This window comes from Trachurus trachurus (assembly GCF_905171665.1).
Source record: "Trachurus trachurus genome assembly, chromosome: 21".
Lineage (NCBI taxonomy): Eukaryota > Metazoa > Chordata > Actinopteri > Carangiformes > Carangidae > Trachurus > Trachurus trachurus.
The window spans coordinates 25,148,873-25,167,541 of NC_139899.1; the positions used below are offsets into that span (position 1 = coordinate 25,148,873).

Here is an 18,669-nt window from a genome sequence, read left to right on the forward strand (position 1 = left end):
AAGTTGGATCAGAGAACAACCAGACGTTGTTAGTACCCTCACCACATTTAACAACAAAAACTGACAAAAAGCCTCCTCAAGAATCACTACACATCACTTCCTGATCTAGTAACAAGGTCAGGGTTAGGTTTAGGGGTTAACATCCGAAACCATTTAAAACAATCAAAGACTGAATTTTGTGAAATAAAACAATAATATTAGTGTTTCATGTGTTTTTACTTACAAGTGATTCAGTCTTATAGGCGTCTTTAATGCGGGTTTCATTGTAGGTCAGATTTACTTTGCAGGGAAGTCCAATGTAGGAATCGTTGAGGTTTGTCCTCACACAGAAGTACCAATCTCCATCAAACAGAACTGCAGACGCCCACATGGCACCAAGGCCAATATACCGAGTCACCAACTTAAAAATGTGGCCACAGCAGTTATTAAAGGAGCTGCAGCACCTGCAACAAAGACGCCAGCAGGAGCTGGTGGAGAAAGTCCTCTTCTGGTGGAACGGCTCAATGAGGTTGACGAACAAGGTGAGGATCAGAGGGGGGGCCGTCATGTACAGCACACCGTTCCAGTGTAGACCTGTTTTACACGAGCAAACAAACTCCATGTCGAATATGTACTGCAGGGTGTAGAAGAGGACTATGAGCAGGAAAATGCTCACAGCGGTTGTTATTAGTTGAAAAAGTTTCTGAACGACATCGTGACCAAGGTGAGGCATGTTGGCTGAGCAGAAGATCCTGGTTCAGTTGTTTTCTCAGAAGCCGTTTCCTCCAGTGTGAGAACGTCTAATGATCTGTGACACTGTTTTATACCTAAAGTCTGGACACAGATGAGATCACTGTGTGTCAAAGGTTATCAACCCTATTGTACAAGCCTTTTGCACTTTCACAATGATGGCACCGGACTGTTTCAGTTCTCACATGACTGAAGAGGATTTTCCTGGACATCATATTTATTCTTCTTTCAATTCAACCTCATCCTCATTTTGACCACCAATCAAGTGGTTTACGACATCATAAAATATCACAAGTTGTGACTTAGATTTCAAGCTGCTGCCGGACCGTGGGAAAAGCAAAAAACAATCAACACAATCCATGCATTGTGTCAAATTATTAAAATCCTGCAAACAGATTATTGGAGCCGATATAGATTTTATGGAGTAAAAAATCCCAATAACCGATTCATTCGCCGATAATCTTCATGTTTGCATTAACACACATTTTTTTGCAATCATCCTTTGACTTTGACTTTATTGTAGCCCTGTACCTAGATGTTCATTGAGTGGGTGTGGAGTCCTTTTCTATTGAATTGCTCTGCGGAGCCGTGAACTGGGTGACACAGGCAAAGCAGTCAACTGAGACACTGGGAGCTTCTGCTACAAACAAGCTTAAAATATCGACTTGTTTAAATTTTTTCGGAACAATTTCTCATGTTGGGGCTTCAATACAAGAGGGACATTACAGACGAGCACTATGGAGGTATTTGGATGTTTTTTGGTGTTTCTTTTTGGACGAAGAAAAGTGATCCCCATTCGCTACCGTCATATGGCAGTGCAGTGCTGCGCCGAGCCCCCCCACTCCGAGAAGGCACGGAGGACTCTGAAACTTCTCCCAACCCTTAGTCGACATGAGGGTGAGTAGATAATGAGTGAAATTTCAATTTTGAGTGAACTATCCCTTTAACCTGTGCTCGTGCTGCATTTAGAAGCTGGAAAGTGAAATAAAAAGCACATATTTTACTTGGTCATCCTGTATCAGACTGACGTATCACATGAAGATTGGTTTGAGGTTGGCAGAATTTTTCTGTGGCCATTGAGAGAGTTTGACGTACTTTTGTGCTTTCACATCTTGATGCTGTTTGTCCTCAGTCTAAGAAATGTGAAAAACATCCACACAACTCCAAAAGAATAACACACACAGGTCCAGGTGTTTGGTAAAAAGCGTGATATGATAGAAACCGTCCTATGTCATCCTTTGCCCAAAACATTCAGTATATTTTTTGTACATAAAAGCCAGTTTCCATAATTTTTTAGACATCTTTTTCAGTATATGTTGTACTGATCATCACTGTTAACACAGTATGGTCCCCATTAATGTTGTTTCTTTAAAATATATACAGAAAACTGACATGTTTGTTTGTGCCGTACATCTTTCAATTTCATTGTGTCAATCACAGTAAAATCATCATAATCATAGACAAAATCTTTGTTTCTGTAAATGGGTAATTTGGAGCTTAAGACTTTCCAGAATTAGACAAGCTTCACTAAATGTATATGTGTTTTCTTTGCAGGGATGAAGAGGACGTCGTCAAAGTCCTTCTCTAATATAGAACATATCTGATGTCGTGGTGATGGTTATCTGCAGCAGCATGTGTCTCCACCTGCTGGACAGACGCTATAACTACAGGTAAATTCAGGCACAGAGCCTCAGAAGGTCAGTTCAACATGTTGAAATTATTTTATTACATTATCTTATGATGTCTTGGAAAAAAAAGAGCGGGACTAGTAATTATACATAACATAACATAAGAACACACAATCAGATTTGTGGTTATATCTTTATATCACCACAACACTTACCAAACCAATGAGGAAAAAGTACAAGAATCCACAAGAAACTTCTATAATATTTGTGGATATTTTTCCAAACAAACTCCTCAAGCATTTATTTGATTTGATTTGATAAATAACAGGTGATGGCTAGGCCTATGTTTTCAGAGAAGAGAGAAGCACAACAAATATAACTCTCTATAAAACCTCAGATAACTCATCTCCTTTTTTTTTTTTTTTTTTTTACAGATTATCATGTCATATTCACATTGTCTCTTTATAATTTTAGGGACTTGATACAGTGCTTCCCCAACTAAAAGCTAAAAATAAACATTAGAATACAGTTTTTCTCAATTGCTAAAACACTAAACCCTGTTGTCTGAACCAAATGCTCAGTAGCCTGAACCCACTGATTGAACCAGTCACTCTTTTAGCAAAACCATCAGCACTTTTCACCTGTTAAGACACAACTCACCAACACATTTTCATTGTGATGCACCTGTGTTGCATAATGCTGAAAGTCAAACACAAGTAAAGCACGGGTGTCACCAGTTGAACACAACAACTCAAAACTGATCACACTTGTGGCTAATGATGTGAGGGAACATACTATATAAGCCAGTTCAGGATGAAGTCCTGTGGCCTGATCCAGTACAGAGAAATGATGCTGTGGCTGAGTAATGCACTTCTCATTTCTATATTTTTGTACTTTATTTTTTACGTATAGGCTTACTGCATACAAGTGCTAAATGCACAAGATTTCTGTTTGTTTTTGTACTGTACAAGTGCTATGTGTAAAATGCACAGGATTTCTGTCTTTTGTACTTTTCAATTTCTCTGAGAATAATTGTAAACAGTGGTATTACTTCCACTTCCACTTCCAGTCTGTATTACAGTAAGACACACTTCTTGAAAGCTGCTCTCCTTTCCTCTAAACTGTGAACACAGACCCCAATTTTCAAGCTACCTCAGACTCTTCTTGCAAAATCAAACTTTCACCTCACGCCCAAAACTGAACTATGTTGTCAAGTCGTGCCCCGAGTCAATCAAAATTAAAAACACTGCTGAGCAGTCACTAAACACTACATGGGAAAATAGAAAACACAATACTCAGCACATGAAGCTGGAGAAATAAATGTTTATCGTTCACTGTAGGCTAAATGCATGTTGCAAAACAAAAAACCTGTGCATTTAGCACTTCTCTCCTTCCCTTTACAGTAACTGAAAACATACACAAAGACAACAAAGGTTTACAAGATACAAATAGAGAATTTACAATAAACTCAAGATAATTGTAGATTGACCAATGAAAAAGTAACATTGTGGATAAAAGTGATGCTTTCATTTGATTTCTCCTGTCTACTGGCAAAGGACAATACATTCACATCTAGAAATATCTTTAGTTATAGTAGCCAGATAAAACCTTGACCCTTGTTTGTGGCCAGCTGATGTATTACTGTAGTTGGGTCCTTATCTGGACTGTTAACAGCAACAATAGGAAAATAGTTCACTATTGACTGACAGGGCAGAGGTAAAACTGCTGCTTGTTGAAGTCAAACAATGAACGCCGAATATAAATCTGTGTCTATGAAAGGACAGAAGGAGGAAGTAAAGAATAATTGTCGTTATCTATTGTTACGACTTCAGCAGCACCCCCTGCAGAGTCTCCTCTAGACCTTCGGAGATGTCAACGGTCTTTTGTGTGACCAGGGCTTTCCAACAAACGATTTCTGCTGATCTATCAGGTGAATCTTTTGGTGGTTCTGTCAGATAGAAGTCAAAGGCTGAAATTTTCCTCCAGGCTTCAAGGACGTTGTCGATGTTGGGGTTCCCATCACCTGTGTTGCTGACATTGGGGTTCCCATCACCTGTGTTGCTGACGGTGGGGTTCCCATCACCTGTGTTGCTGACATTGGGGTTCCCATCACCTGCGTTGCTGACATTGGGGTTCCCATCACCTGCTTGGCTGACATTGGGGTTCCCATCACCTGCGTTGCTGACATTGGGGTTCCCATCATCTGCGTTGCTGATGGTGGGGTTCCCATCAGCTGCGTTGCTGATGGTTGGGTTCCCATCACCTGCGATGCTGACATTGGGGTTCCCATCACCTGCGATGCTGACATTGGGGTTCCCATCACCTGTAATGCTGACATTGGGGTTCCCATCACCTGCGTTGCTGACATTGGGGTTCCCATCACCTGCGTTGCTGACCGTGGGGTTCCCATCACCTGTGTTGCTGATGGTTGGGTTCCCATCACCTGTGTTGCTGATGGTTGGGTTCCCATCACCTGCGTTGCTGACCGTGGGGTTCCCATCACCTGTGTTGCTGATGGTTGGGTTCCCATCACCTGTGTTGCTGATGGTTGGGTTCCCATCACCTGCGTTGCTGATGGTTGGGTTCCCATCGCCTGCGTTGCTGATGGTGGGGTTCCCATCACCTGTAATGCTGACATTGGGGTTCCCATCACCTGCGTTGCTGACATTGGGGTTCCCATCACCTGCGTTGCTGACGGTGGGGTTCCCATCACCTGTAATGCTGACATTGGGGTTCCCATCACCTGTGTTGCTGACATTGGGGTTCCCATCACCTGCGTTGCTGACATTGGGGTTCCCATCACCTGCGTTGCTGACATTGGGGTTCCCATCACCTGCGTTGCTGATGGTCGGGTTCCCATCACCTGCGTTGCTGACATTGGGGTTCCCATCACCTGTAATGCTGACATTGGGGTTCCCATCACCTGTGTTGCTGACATTGGGGTTCCCATCACCTGCGTTGCTGACATTGGGGTTCCCATCACCTGCGTTGCTGACATTGGGGTTCCCATCACCTGCGTTGCTGACATTGGGGTTCCCATCACCTGTGTTGCCAACGGCAGCATTCCGATCACCTGAGTTGCCCACATTAACATTCCCATCACCTGTGTTACTAAACAATTGCAGATTATCCTCAATAGCCTTGAGGTGTTGCTTACAGATTGCTTTGGCTCTTCGTTTTGCCATCTCCTCCAACTCATTGTGCAAGTGGATGCTCACTTGCTCTGCCAGAATTTCTTCAAACACCACAGCGTAGTATGGAGAGCACTCACAACAGTCACGACAGTCAGCGCACGTCTTACAGCACTTCATTCTGCATTTCATTCTGCAGTAGGCTCCTCTGATTTCAAAAAGGCTCCACAGAAACAGGAAACCAGAGATTACACCAAACCCAATGTTCTGGAAGAGAAGCAAAGGTAAACATGTATCTGTCTGTCTGTCTAGTACCTTATTAGCTAGTACTCTATTTAACAATCTTGTCTTTTACAAAAATTGAGTCTCCACAAGAATTCCTATGCATCACTTCCTGGTTTGTCAATTAAAGATTTAGTTTTTTTTTTTATATATAGTTTTCGTTGTTACATCAGTGTGTTACAAACTTTGTTAGATATTATACCTCTGAGATGCTGACAGTTTATTCTACAAAATATAATTCTTAAATACAATCACCTACATTCAAATTAAAGTCTAGAAACCGGCAGACACGTGCAGGTGACGTTCAATTTATATATTATAAAATGATTGTACTGTGTGGTGTTTTGTGTGTTATTACTTACGAGTGATTCCTTCTTATAAGCATCTTTAATTCGTGTCTCACTGTAGGACAGATTTCCTTTGCAGGGAAGTCCAGTCTGGGAGATGTTGAGGTTTGTCTGCAGGCAGAAGTACCAGTCCCCATCCAACAGAACTGCAGAAAACCACACAGCCAAAAGGCAAAAATACCGAGTCACCAACTGAAGAAAATGGCTGCAGCAGGTGTTATAGGAGCTACAGCACCTGCAACAAAGACGCCAGCAGGAGCAGCTAGGGATAATCTTCTTCTTATGGAACGGCTCAATGTGGTTGATGAACAAGGTGAGGATCAGAGGTGGGAGAAGCATGTACAGTATACCATTCATATATGAACCTGCTTTGCATGAACAAACAAACTCCATGTCAAATATGTACTGCAGGATGTAGAAGAGGACTATGAGCATGGAAATGCTCACAGCGGTTGTTATTAGTTGAAAAAGTCTCTGAGCACCATCGTGATCAAAGTGAGGCATGTTGGCTGAGCAGAAGATCCTGGTTCAGTTGTTTTCAAGCCGTTTCCTCCAGTGTGAGAACATAAATGATCTGTGACACTGTTATATATCTGAGCTCTGGACACAGATCATTGTGTGCCAACCATCGAGACTTTCACAATGACAGCACCGTTTCACTTCTTACATTGTTGGTCTTTGTCTCCTCACTTCACAAATTGAAGCATCATATTAAGTGTTGGGCACCTAAAAACGGTTCCAAATAGGAACCGGTTCCGGAATCGTTAAGAAGCCGTTGGATTTCGATCCTTTTTTTCGGTTCCTAAATGTCCGCACCAGTTTGTTTGTTTTACTCCGCTCCACTGTTCCCTCTAATTTTCAAAACTCCTGAGCAGAAATTCAGCTCCCCTGATGATCTGCTTGAGTGACTGTGAGCGACAGCTCAAGCGTACATCCACATGCTGGTGCTATGGCCTCTCTCCAACTCCAAATATCAATACAATTGGCTATTACTATAATGATTAATAACAGATTATTTTGACAACATTAAAGGCTACTCCATACCTAGGTCAGTTACAGTTAATGATAACAAAATACAATATTGTTTTGGCAAAATAGATTTTGCATTTATTGTCATATGAACAATTTGAAAAAAATAACTAACATCAAGTTGGTGTCATCAACTCTTGGCACAGAAGCATTCTTGATATGAACAGTATAATTCTCAAGCAAAAACTTAAATCGTAGTTGCACTACAGACCACGGTTAAGGTCATACATTTCACAATTGGAAGCGCACATTAGGGCGAAATAAACAGTAAACTAGTCAGGGATATTTGAGTGTGCAACTTTTTTTGTCTTCTGAGCAAAGAGGTGGGGAGCAATGTGCAATTGCACAGTAAAACACCTTAGAGGGAACAGTGCTCCGCTCGCACTAGTTTGAAGTAATTTGACCCGCCCCGCACCACCGCATCTATTTTCACAACCATCCCCGCTGCTATTAAACGTCAGACAGCGGCCTCCCTTTTAATTGAATACCATAGTTGGCAAAATCTATTTTTGGAGGCCTTTTGGAGGTCTTACAAGCTGTGTAAGATGTATGTTTGAAGTCCAAGCATGCATGCAAAAATGGCCTGTGTGAAGAGTTTGTCAAATAAAAAAATATCCTGTGAAATAAGTTGTGACCTGTTGACCTGCACCTCAAAGAATCGGAATCGAGAATCGTTCGGAATCGGAATCGTTAAAATCCAAACGATGCCCAACCCTAATCATATTCTGCTTTCAACTCAACCTCATCCTCATTTTGACCACCTGTCACAAGTGATGATTAAGGTCTCACACTGCCAGACTGTGGGAAAAGCAGAACTTAATCAACCTAATCAACATATTGATAGGCCAATGTCTGAGAAAGGACCAGATCAGATCATATCAGTCAGGCCTCAATTAATGGTGATGGCTTAAAGCTCATTTTCTGCTATTCACCATAGAATGATAAAAGTTGCAAGATGTACTTAATGACAGAAAACCACTACAGAAAATGTTTTGTACAGATTATGCTACTATGACTTTAATCTTATTGCCTTGTTGGTTTAATAATGTTAAATGTGACATTATTAAGTCTTACACTCATGTTTGTTTCAGTAAACTGTTGGTTAGTTAGCTTTCTAACAAACTATTTTCATTTTGTCTCTGTTGGGCTTTCATACTGTAATTTGTGGTTTTAAATACCATGGATTACAGGATTTCATTTTTGTTGTTATCTTTGGTTGAGTTATTTTGTTTTTAACAGTTTTCGCTTTGGTTTTAAGGTAGGCCTATCTCAAATTATCTTTATCCATATTGTTACTGGGTCAAGAAAGATGCTTTATAAACAAAGTTTATTATTATTATTATTATAACTTGTGCTCATGCTGCGTTTAGAAGCTGGAAATTGAAACGAGAAGCATTTATTTCCCTTGGTTACTCGGTGTGAGACAAGTAGACTTTCTCTGTGGCCACTGAGGGGATTTGGCACACTTTTGTAGTTTCACATCTCGATGCCGTTTGTCCTGTTCCTTACGACACAACATTATCAGTGCATTTTGAAAATGAGCCCCACAGTGCTAACACAGTATGGTCAGAGTTAATAAAGTTAGTAAAGTAAAAGAACACTCCACAATAATCCCGGTCCCAAAGAAATCCTCCATCACAGGACTAAATGACTATCATCACCCTGACGTCTGTGGTCATGAAAACATTTGAAAGGACATCGCAGGACCCCTGCTGGAGCCCCTGCAGTTTGTCTATTGGGGAGCGGGTCAGTGGAGGATACAGTCAACATGGGACTGCACTAAATCCTCCAAAACCTCGACTGCAGGGACTTATGCAAGGATTCTGTTCATGGACTTCAGCTCGGCATTCAACACCATCATCCCAGAAGTCCTCCGCACCAAACTGACCCAGCTCACAGTCCCAGCCTCCACTTGTTGATGGATCACAAACTTCCTGACTGACAGGAGGCCGTAGGTGAAGCTGGGGAAAATCAAAACATCTTTTTATTTTAACTAACACAAGTGAAAAACATAAGGCAAACATAAAGACATGACCCAGCACAAGACAAGACAGACATAACACCGCAACACAACAGCCAAAAAAAAAAAAGAAAGAAGAGATAAATTGTGAAAAGAGAGAACAAAAGAAGAGAAGAAATATTTATTGTTTCCATAAATTAATAATTTGAAGCTTAAGTCTTTCCAAAATTATTAAAAGCATTTAAAATTATAAGTGTGTTCAAGGAAAAAGAAATCCCTCCAGAAATAAACTTCACTAAATGTTCAGGTGTTGTCTTTGCAGATGTGAAGAGGACGTCATGGTGATGGTGAATCTACAGCAGCATGTGTCTCCCCCTGTTGGACAGACGCTGTAACTACAGTTAAATTCAGACAGAGCCTCAGGAGGTCAGTTCAACAAGTTGACATTATTTTATTACATTATCTTATGATGTGGTCCCGAAAAAAATACTACTAATAAAGGACTAATAATTCTAATAGAAAAACACACAATCACATTCATGGTTATATCACCACAGCACTTTATAGGCTACTACAGGAAACCAAAAAAAACAAACAACAAAAACAACAAAACTAAACAAATATTTGTGCATTTGCATATTTTAGAAGAAAAAAAAAAACTTTAAAAAACGTATGGAAAACAAAAACAGCCACTACCACTATATGTAAACCTCAGATAGCTGTAGTCTAAAAATGATTACATAATATCCGTATTGTCTCTTTATAACTTCAAAGACTCAATACAGTGCCTCCCCATTAAAAGCCAAAAATGAAAACAATAGCCTACAGAAGTGAAAGTGATAGAAAGTGTTTTCATCTGGTCAGAGAAATTGTTGCCAGTTTGCATTGATCAAGTAATGTACTGCCCCCTTGTGGTGGCAGCTGGGTATCTCTCCAAACTGTAGTTACAATTAACATTATTTTGATTAGGAAAATGCAATTTAACAACACAACAATGAAGTACAGAAATAATACTTAACAATTAGCTTAAAAAAGCATACATACAAATGTCCAACAAGATACAAATACTTAATTTACAATAAACTCAAGATTATTAGATTGGCCAACTAACAGAAGATTCACCAAGTAAAGGAGTCTGTGCTCCTGGTCCAGAAGGATCAGTGGTCGTTGTCTGTTCTGGTGTAGATGGATCAGTGGTCTCTGTCTCTTGTTTTACTGATGTAGAAGGATCAGTGGTCGGTCTAGTGTCCTGATCTAGAGGGAGCAATGGTCTGGTCTCCTGATGTTCATCGGTGGTCGTTGTTTTTTCTGATGTAGAAGGATCAGTGGTCTGTGTCTGTCTGTTTTACTGATGTAGAAGGATCAGTGGTCTGTGTCTGTCTGTTTTACTGATGTAGAAGGATCAGGGGTCTTTGTCTCTTGTTTTACTAATGTGGAAGGATCAGTGGTCTGTGTCTCTTGTTTTACTAATGTGGAAGGATCAGTGGTCTTTGTCTGTTGTTTTACTGATGTAGAAGGATCAGTGGTCTTTGTCTGTTTTACTGATGAAGAAGGATCAGTGCCAGTGGTCTTTGTCTGTTTTTTTACTGATGTAGAAGGATCAATGGTCGGGCTGGTCTCCTGATCAAGAACGATCAGTGGTCCGGCCTCCTGATGTACAGTAGCGGTCGTTGATGTAGAAGGATCAATGGTCGGTCCGGTCCCCTGATCGAGATTGATCAGTGGTCCGGTCTCCTCATGTACCTCAATGATCGTTGTCTGTTCTGATGTAGAAGGATTAGTGTACTGGTCTCCTGGTGTCAGATAGAAATCAAAGGCTGAAATCTTCCCCCAAGGGTCTGAAACGTTGCAGTCCCCATCATCTTGTTGTGTGGTTTTACTTAATTTTAGCATATTTTTCTTAATGCGGTCAAGGTGTGTCTTACAGATTGCTTCTGCTCTTTCTTTTGCTATCTCCTTCAGCTGGCTGTTCAAATGTTCGTTCACTTGCTCTGCCAGAAGTTCTTCATACACCACAGTGTAGTATGGAGAGCACTCACAACAGTCACAATACCCAGCACACATCTTACAGCAGTTGCTACAGCCACAGCCAATAGAGTGCATTCTTGAGCACTTTGTGGGGCACTTCATTCTGCAGTAGGCTCCTCTGATTTCAAAAAGGCTCCACAGAAACAGGAAAACACAGATTACATAAAATCCAATGTTCTGGAAAAGAAGCAAAGGTAAACATTTTAAAAGCATGTTCTATAGGAACACCACCACACAATTATATACAGCACCTTGCAAACGTATTCACACCCCAAAACACTGCAACTGGCTAAAGAGAAAGGGGCAGATCACTACCATACCTGGCAGACTATTATAAGGCAGCGCAATTAAGACCACTGACTTGCTGCTGCAACCCAAATTATACAGCAAAATGGAAGGATTTGGAAACTTCACAATTAGATATACCGTTACAATCCATACTGGGCAGTAAAACACTGTATGAGCAGCATTCTAATGGCCTGAACCAATGGTCTAAAGTCTGCCTTCGTATCTGTTTTAAGGAATGTAAGTCACCATCATTTGAATGACAGTCTAAGTTACGGAGATGGGTTGCCTTTGACCCTAAATTTAAGCCCGCAAGGCTTGACAGGAGGTTTAAACATTGGTATAGAAGGGGAATTACTTCTTACTGCTCAATTACATCCAAAGGATAATTTGATAGTTTTCAGAAAATTTCAGATACATATGAGCTAGAAAAAATTGATTTCTTTAGGTATCTTCAAACCAGGTCTTATTATAATGATCAGATAAGACCATTAGGAAAGTGAGACCAACTTAATCGACATATTTATTGACATGTACAAAAATAAGGACAATAGGAAACTTGTTTCAAAACTGTACTCCCGTATTCAATTTAATAAGAAACACTCAACAGATAAGGTTAGATTAAAATGGGAGAAAGAATCTCGAACTGTCATTACAGAAGAAGAGTGGTTGAATATGCTATGTGCAGTCAACTTCCACTAGTTCTGGTCTCTGGAGAGATTTCTGCTGCCGGAATCTGGTTAGATATTTCATAACCCCTAAAATGTATGCAGACAGGGGAGACGGCCAGGGGACTGTGTTGGAGGAAGTGTGGTGAACAGCTAGCAGACCATTTTCATATATTCTGGAGCTGTCCAGCTATTCAGTCATATTGGCAAAAGATTACACAAGTAATATAAAACATTTTTGGTGATGAAATTAATAGCTCTTTTTCTACAGTCTACCTGGGTAATATTGCACCCCATATACTGGGACGAGACAAATATCTTTTAAAAATATTATGAGCAGCCAGTAAGAAAACCGTAACACGAAGCTGGCTACAGACCCCACCTTTGGCAGACTGGATCAATATTGTGACCAATATCCAAAATATGGAAAGGATGACCTTTTCGTTAAATCTACAGACTGATAAATATTTGCACTATTGGGAAAAATGGATTGTGTACATGTCCACAAGTGATGCTCATTGAGTAATCATTGTATTTGTAACTCCATCAGTATAACGTCTGAATGTATGTATAGGTGACCGACTGTTTGTTCTACTGTATGTTTCTCTGTATGTTGTCTATGTTCCTTCTATAAAAATAAAGTACAAAAAAAAAAAAAAGTATTCACACCCCTTGAACTTTGTAAAGAAGAAAACAGTGTCCTGCACACTGTCCTTCGACTACCCCTTGAACTTATCCACATTTTGTCACGTTACAACCACAAACTTTTTTTAAAGTATATTTTTAGGGCTTTTTGGCCTTTAATTCTTTTTTTTTTCTTTTCTTCGAACCGGTGTCGCCTGCAGTGAGGACTATATCCTCAACACATGGGGCGGGTGCTCTACCAACTGAGCTAAACACCGCCCCGTTACAACCACAAACTAGTATGTATTTTATTGGAATTTTATGTGATAGACCAACACAAAGTAGTGCATAAATGTGAAGTGGAAGGAAAATGATGCATGGTGTTTTTTTTTTATTAATAAAAATCTCTGAAAAGGTACCCCCCCCATGCCCCCCCAAATCAATAGTTTGTTAAACCACCTCTCCTTGCAGTTACAGCTGCAAGTCTTTTGGGGTATGTCTCTACCAGCTTTGCACATCTACACACTGAAATTTGTCAGATTGGGTTGAGAGCATATTAATACTTTTGCAAGGTACTCTATTTACCAACTTGAGGAAGTTGTACTTAATTGTAACTTAATTTAATGACTGATTACTTTATTACTGTTACTAATTACTTAACGGAAATTTTGACCAGGGGTGCCCAAACTTTTGCATGCCACTGTATACTGTACATGTTCAGTCTGATATAAAAATGTCTGCCCTCTCTCTCTGCTAATTTACCTTCTTCAGGACTACTGTGCATATATATAATTTTACTGAGGTTTTGTATAATTGAAGGTGTACAGCTTTGAGTGACAGGCATGTGAACATACAGTATACCTGCCACATGCCAGCACCCCTCCCTCTCTTTGCCCATTTTTTGTAGTAGCTGGGAGTTGGGCAGCATCAGGAACTAGAAAGATGGCAATGTTGGGCTTTAAAACCACTCTACAGAGACCTGTGATATACAGCCCGTGTGTTCAACCAATCAGGAGCATTTGTGAAAGAAAAAAATGTCAAAAGAAAATTCATAGTTATGAGGTAATAAAGTCATGATCATGACAACAGAGCAGACAGAGTAGCAGCTCTTTGTGTGAGTTCTTCCTCTTTGGTGAGGGTTCATGGTGACTTGCTCTTTCTGGCACATGCAGTTAACCTATCTTCCTGCGTATGTTCTCGTTTTCTCTGTTTATATAATGATTTTATTTTTTGTGGTTCACTTCTTAAGAACTATGCCTGTTTAAGAAGTATCTCACATACAGGCACTTCAATATGTATCTGTTCTCTATTTCAAATAATACATTCATTCAATAAATAAAAAAATATATATCTTAAACTGAAGAAAAAAAAACTGATTACTTTGAAACAACATTGACAACAGCTTAAAATTTTGCGTTTTTGTAGTTACTGCATCGGTGAGTTACAAACCTTGTTAGATATTATGCCTCTAATAGAGTGACAGTTAATCTAAAAATAATTATTATATACCATCCACCACATCAAAAATTAAAGTCTAAAAACAATTGAACAGTGAAATTTAATGGTAAATAAAACAATTGTATTGTGTTGTGTTTTGTGTGTTACTTACAAGTGATTCCTTCTTATAAGCATCTTTAATTCGTGTCTCACTGTAGGATAGATTTCCTTTGCAGGGAAGTCCAGTCTGGGAGATGTTGAGGTTCGTTTTCAGGCAGAAGTACCAGTCTCCGTCAAACAAAACAACAGTAAACCAAACAATACCAAGGCCGATATACCGAGTCACCAACTTCAAAACATGGCCGCAGCAGTTATTATAGGACCTGCAACACCTGGAACAAAGACGCCAGCAGGAACAGCTGGGGAGAGCCCTCTTCTGGTGGAACGGCTCAATGAAGTTAATGATGAAGTTTATGATCAGTGGTGGGAGAAGTATGTACGGTACAGCATTCATATATGAACCTGGTTGGCACGAGCAAACAAACTCCATGTCGAATATATACTGCAGGGTGTAGAAGAGGACTATGAGCAGGAAAATGCTCACAGTTGTTATTAGTTGAAAAAGTCTCGGAGCAACATCAGGATCAAAGTGAGGCATGTTGGCTGAGCAGAAGATCCTGGTTCAGTTATTTCCTCAGAAGCCGTTTCCTCTGGTGTGAGAAGTCTAAATGATCTGCGATACTGTTTTATACCTGTGTGTGTGTGTGTGTGAGAGACGTTGTATGGATGTGGCGTAAGTTGTGGGTGTGATATTGAATATCTGTGCTCTCCCCGAGGTAGATTTAGTCTGAACCATAGATTAGTGTAACACGCACGGATGGAAAACAAATGTTACACAGCAACTGCGTGTTACTGCATGTGTACCTTTGTTTTCATTCCATGCCAGTTGCAGAGATGTGCCCGAGTGGTTAAGTTTGGCAGAGAAAGACTTATTACCTCCAAACAAACGTATTGAGTTGATGATGGTTTGCCAGCCTGTAAAACATGCTGTGAAAAGGCAGCAGCCAGAAGAGGAAGAGGAAATACACCCACTTGACAAAGTAAAGGTGAATGTACGTTAACATCAGTTTAATTAACGTAACACTGAACTGGTAGGAATTTAAATGTAAGCGTGTCATAATATTTAAAAAAAAAGAAAGAATTTAAAATAAACTTAGATAATTGCCACATATTGATAGATATTTAAAATATTTTGTGTATATTAGTAATGTAAATATATTTTGGCTATATTTCATAGTGTTGTGAAATTAATTCATTTCATTTATTGTTTATTTGACGAGGACAATGTACATTATGAACAATTAGTGACGTGCACATCATGTCATGTAAACATGCCGGATTTAGCTCAAAGCTAATTTCCATCCGTAGTCCTCCCATTTAAAGACGGACAGACATACCATACAAAAAGATAACAATAGGAAGTAGGGGTGTAACGGTATATGTATTCGTCCCGTGCCGTCACGGTACGGGGGTCACGGTTCGGTGCACACAGTCACACAACGAATACGTCTGGGTGAATATTTAAAAAAAAAAAAAAAAAAAAGTAGAGTCCTCACTCCAACCCAGGCGGCGGTAATGAGCCTCGAAGCTGCCACAACCGTCATAACAGACGAAGAAGAGAAGTGATGAGAGTGTGAAGTTAGAGGAGCTGCCTGCCTCTTCACCGTGTGGCTTCTCAATGAAACAAACGGCGGCGGCGGCTCGCGGCCATAGACTGTTAAGCAGCTCGCGACTGGTCCACCGGACAAAGCCCGTCGGCGCTATTTCACGGATGCGCGGTGCGTCGCCAGAAACGCATCAAACACGTAGCGCATGTTCAACCCGATATGTCAATCACTGGTGCAAGTAAAAAGACTAGTTGTGTGCAACAACTTATTCCGCTGCTTTTAAGCCTCTTGACATGAACACAGACGGGTGAGGAGAAAAGGAGACCGCACACTATCAGACATGGAGGGCTGACGCCCGAAACGTGTGAGTGACATTAAACTGTCACGGGAGCTTTTAACTAGTGTGCGGTCTCCTTTCTTCCTTACCTGTGTCTTTCTTGGTGGTCCAGCACCTAAACCTCTGTTTTATTAACACAGACAGGACCAGAAACATCACCAAAGCAACTGGCATCTAGTCTAATCTAATTTTTTTAATAATAATATTAATTTAATAATTCGAATAATAGTTGACAGTTGTCAAGTGCAAGTTTTTTTCCCTCTAGAATTAATAAATGGCATTATAACACTCCTAATGCACTTGTTTTATTTTATATTATATATATATTTTTTTTTAACTTTTAAAATACAAGACAGATTTTAGTTTTACATACAATTAGTGTCTGTTGTACCGAAACCGTACCGAACCGTGACCCCCAAACCGAGGTACGTACCGAACCGTGACTTTTGTGTACCGTTACACCCCTAATAGGAAGCTATCTGCGCAAGTATAAGATATACCGAGTCACCAACTTCAAAACATGGCCGCAGCAGTTATTATAGGACCTGCAACACCTGGAACAAAGATGCCAGCAGGAGCAGTTGGGGAGAGTCCTCTTCTGGTGAAACGGCTCGATGAAGTTGATGATGAAGTTTATGATCAGAGGTGGGAGAAGTATGTACGATACAGCATTTATATATGAACCTGGTTGGCACGAGCAAACAAACTCCATGTCGAATATGTACTGCAGGATGTAGACGGTTGCTATGAGCAGGAAAATGCTCACAGTGGTTATTAGTTGAAAAAGTCTCGGAGCAACATCGTGATCAAAGTGAGGCATGTTGGCTGAGCAGAAGATCCTGGTTCAGTTGCCGTTTCCTCAGAAGCCGTTTAATCCGGTGTGAGAAGTCTAAATGATCTGCGATACTGTTTTATACGTGTGTGTGTGTGTGTGTGTGTGTGTGTGTGTGTGTGTGTGTGTGTGTGTGTGTGTGTGTGTGTGTGTGTGTGTGTGTGTGTGTGAGAGACGTTGTATGGATGTGGCGTAAGTTGTGGGTGTGATATTGAATGTCTGTGCTCTCCCCGAGGTAGATCTGAACCATAGATTAGTGTAACACGCACGGATGGAAAACAAATGTTACACAGCAACTGCGTGTTACTGCATGTGTACCTTTGTTTTCATTCCATGCCAGTTGCAGAGATGTGCCCGAGTGGTTAAGTTTGGCAGAGAAAGACCTATTACCTCCAAACAAACGTATTGAGTTGATGATGGTTTGCCAGCCTGTAAAACATGCTGTGAAAAGGCAGCAGCCAGAAGAGGAAGAGGAAATACACCCACTTGACAAAGTAAAGGTGAATGTACGTTAAAGACCGGGTAAACCAAGAATAAATATGTGTTTTAAGTTTATAATACCACAGGAAAATATATTATTAACCACTCTGTCAAATTTGGAGGACTAAAAAAGTCGTTAAGTATATACAATTCTGCATCAAAGTTGTCAATAAATGAGCAGTTTTCTCTGGTTCCGGACGGTGAGGGCGTGTCGCGATATGGTCGTGCTGCAGGCAAAGAGACCACGCCCCATGGACTTCACGGGGGGCGACCCCCATTCCGAAGGACCGCCATTCCGACGGTCTGCCAGTCCGAAAATTCCTTCCGAGGGGCCGCTGTTCCGAATGTGTTTTATTTTGAAAATTGACCGGATTCTCTCGTGATTTGACTTCCTGCCCGGCTTGACACGATTGCGCCGCGGGGACAGCCCCCCCCTCCCCCTCCAAAGTTTCACCCAGGTGCGAGTCTGCAGCCGCGGCGCTCCTGCTGAAAAATAAATGTCCTTGCTCTGTGCTTTGGTTGGGTTTAGGCAATGTAGAAAGGAGTTGGTTAAGTTTAGTAAAAAGATCAGGTAGAGGCCAAGAAAGTCTCTGCTAATATGCAACTCCTCCGGGAGTCGGACCCTGATCTCCCACGTCGCAGGCAGATGCTCTAACCACTCCACTACCAAAGCATTCACTGCAATGTGTGTACCCAGTGCCTTAAACCTTTTAATGGCAGACTTTTTTCAGGTTCGGAATGGCAGCCCTTTTCCATAAATAATTAAGGGCCGGCATTCCGACAAATTAAAGTAAACGTTCGGAAAGGCGGCCCTTCGGAATGGCACCCTGGAACCGGACTTCACTGACCGTCTCTGATACACAACCTAAACGTGACCTCAAACACACTCCACCACACACCCCAGTCCTCAGCACTGACACAGCTGATAAACCTAAAGGAAATATTTCTTACCTTCACTCTTGGTGTCTAAAACAGTCCCAGCAGCAGCAGAGTCATCCAACTGCAAGGTTATAATCCACCATGCTGCTCCTGTTTACATCTCGTTACCGGTCAGCGTGTTGCATCCATTTGCATTGTGTGAAAAAAATAAATAAAGTTTTTAGCTAACGTTAGCTTAGCTTTAGCATAGCTTTAGCATAGCTTTAGCTTCAAGTGTCCTGACAGGAGAAGCAGTAGCAGAGACAGTGAATCATCTCTGGACATGG

The 18,669-nt window shown here is 40.9% G+C and overlaps 1 protein-coding gene across 1 annotated transcript in view; it reads left to right on the top strand.

Moving 5' to 3' along the window:
* The first annotated feature begins 469 nt into the window (after positions 1 to 469).
* vtcn1 (V-set domain containing T cell activation inhibitor 1) overlaps positions 470 to 18,669 on the top strand; it is a 42,962-nt gene continuing 24,762 nt past the window's right edge. Inside the window, exon 1 of the mRNA XM_083997282.1 lies at positions 470 to 521. The gene's annotated coding sequence lies outside the window, so the exon portion shown is untranslated. The remainder of the gene's footprint in view (positions 522 to 18,669) is intronic.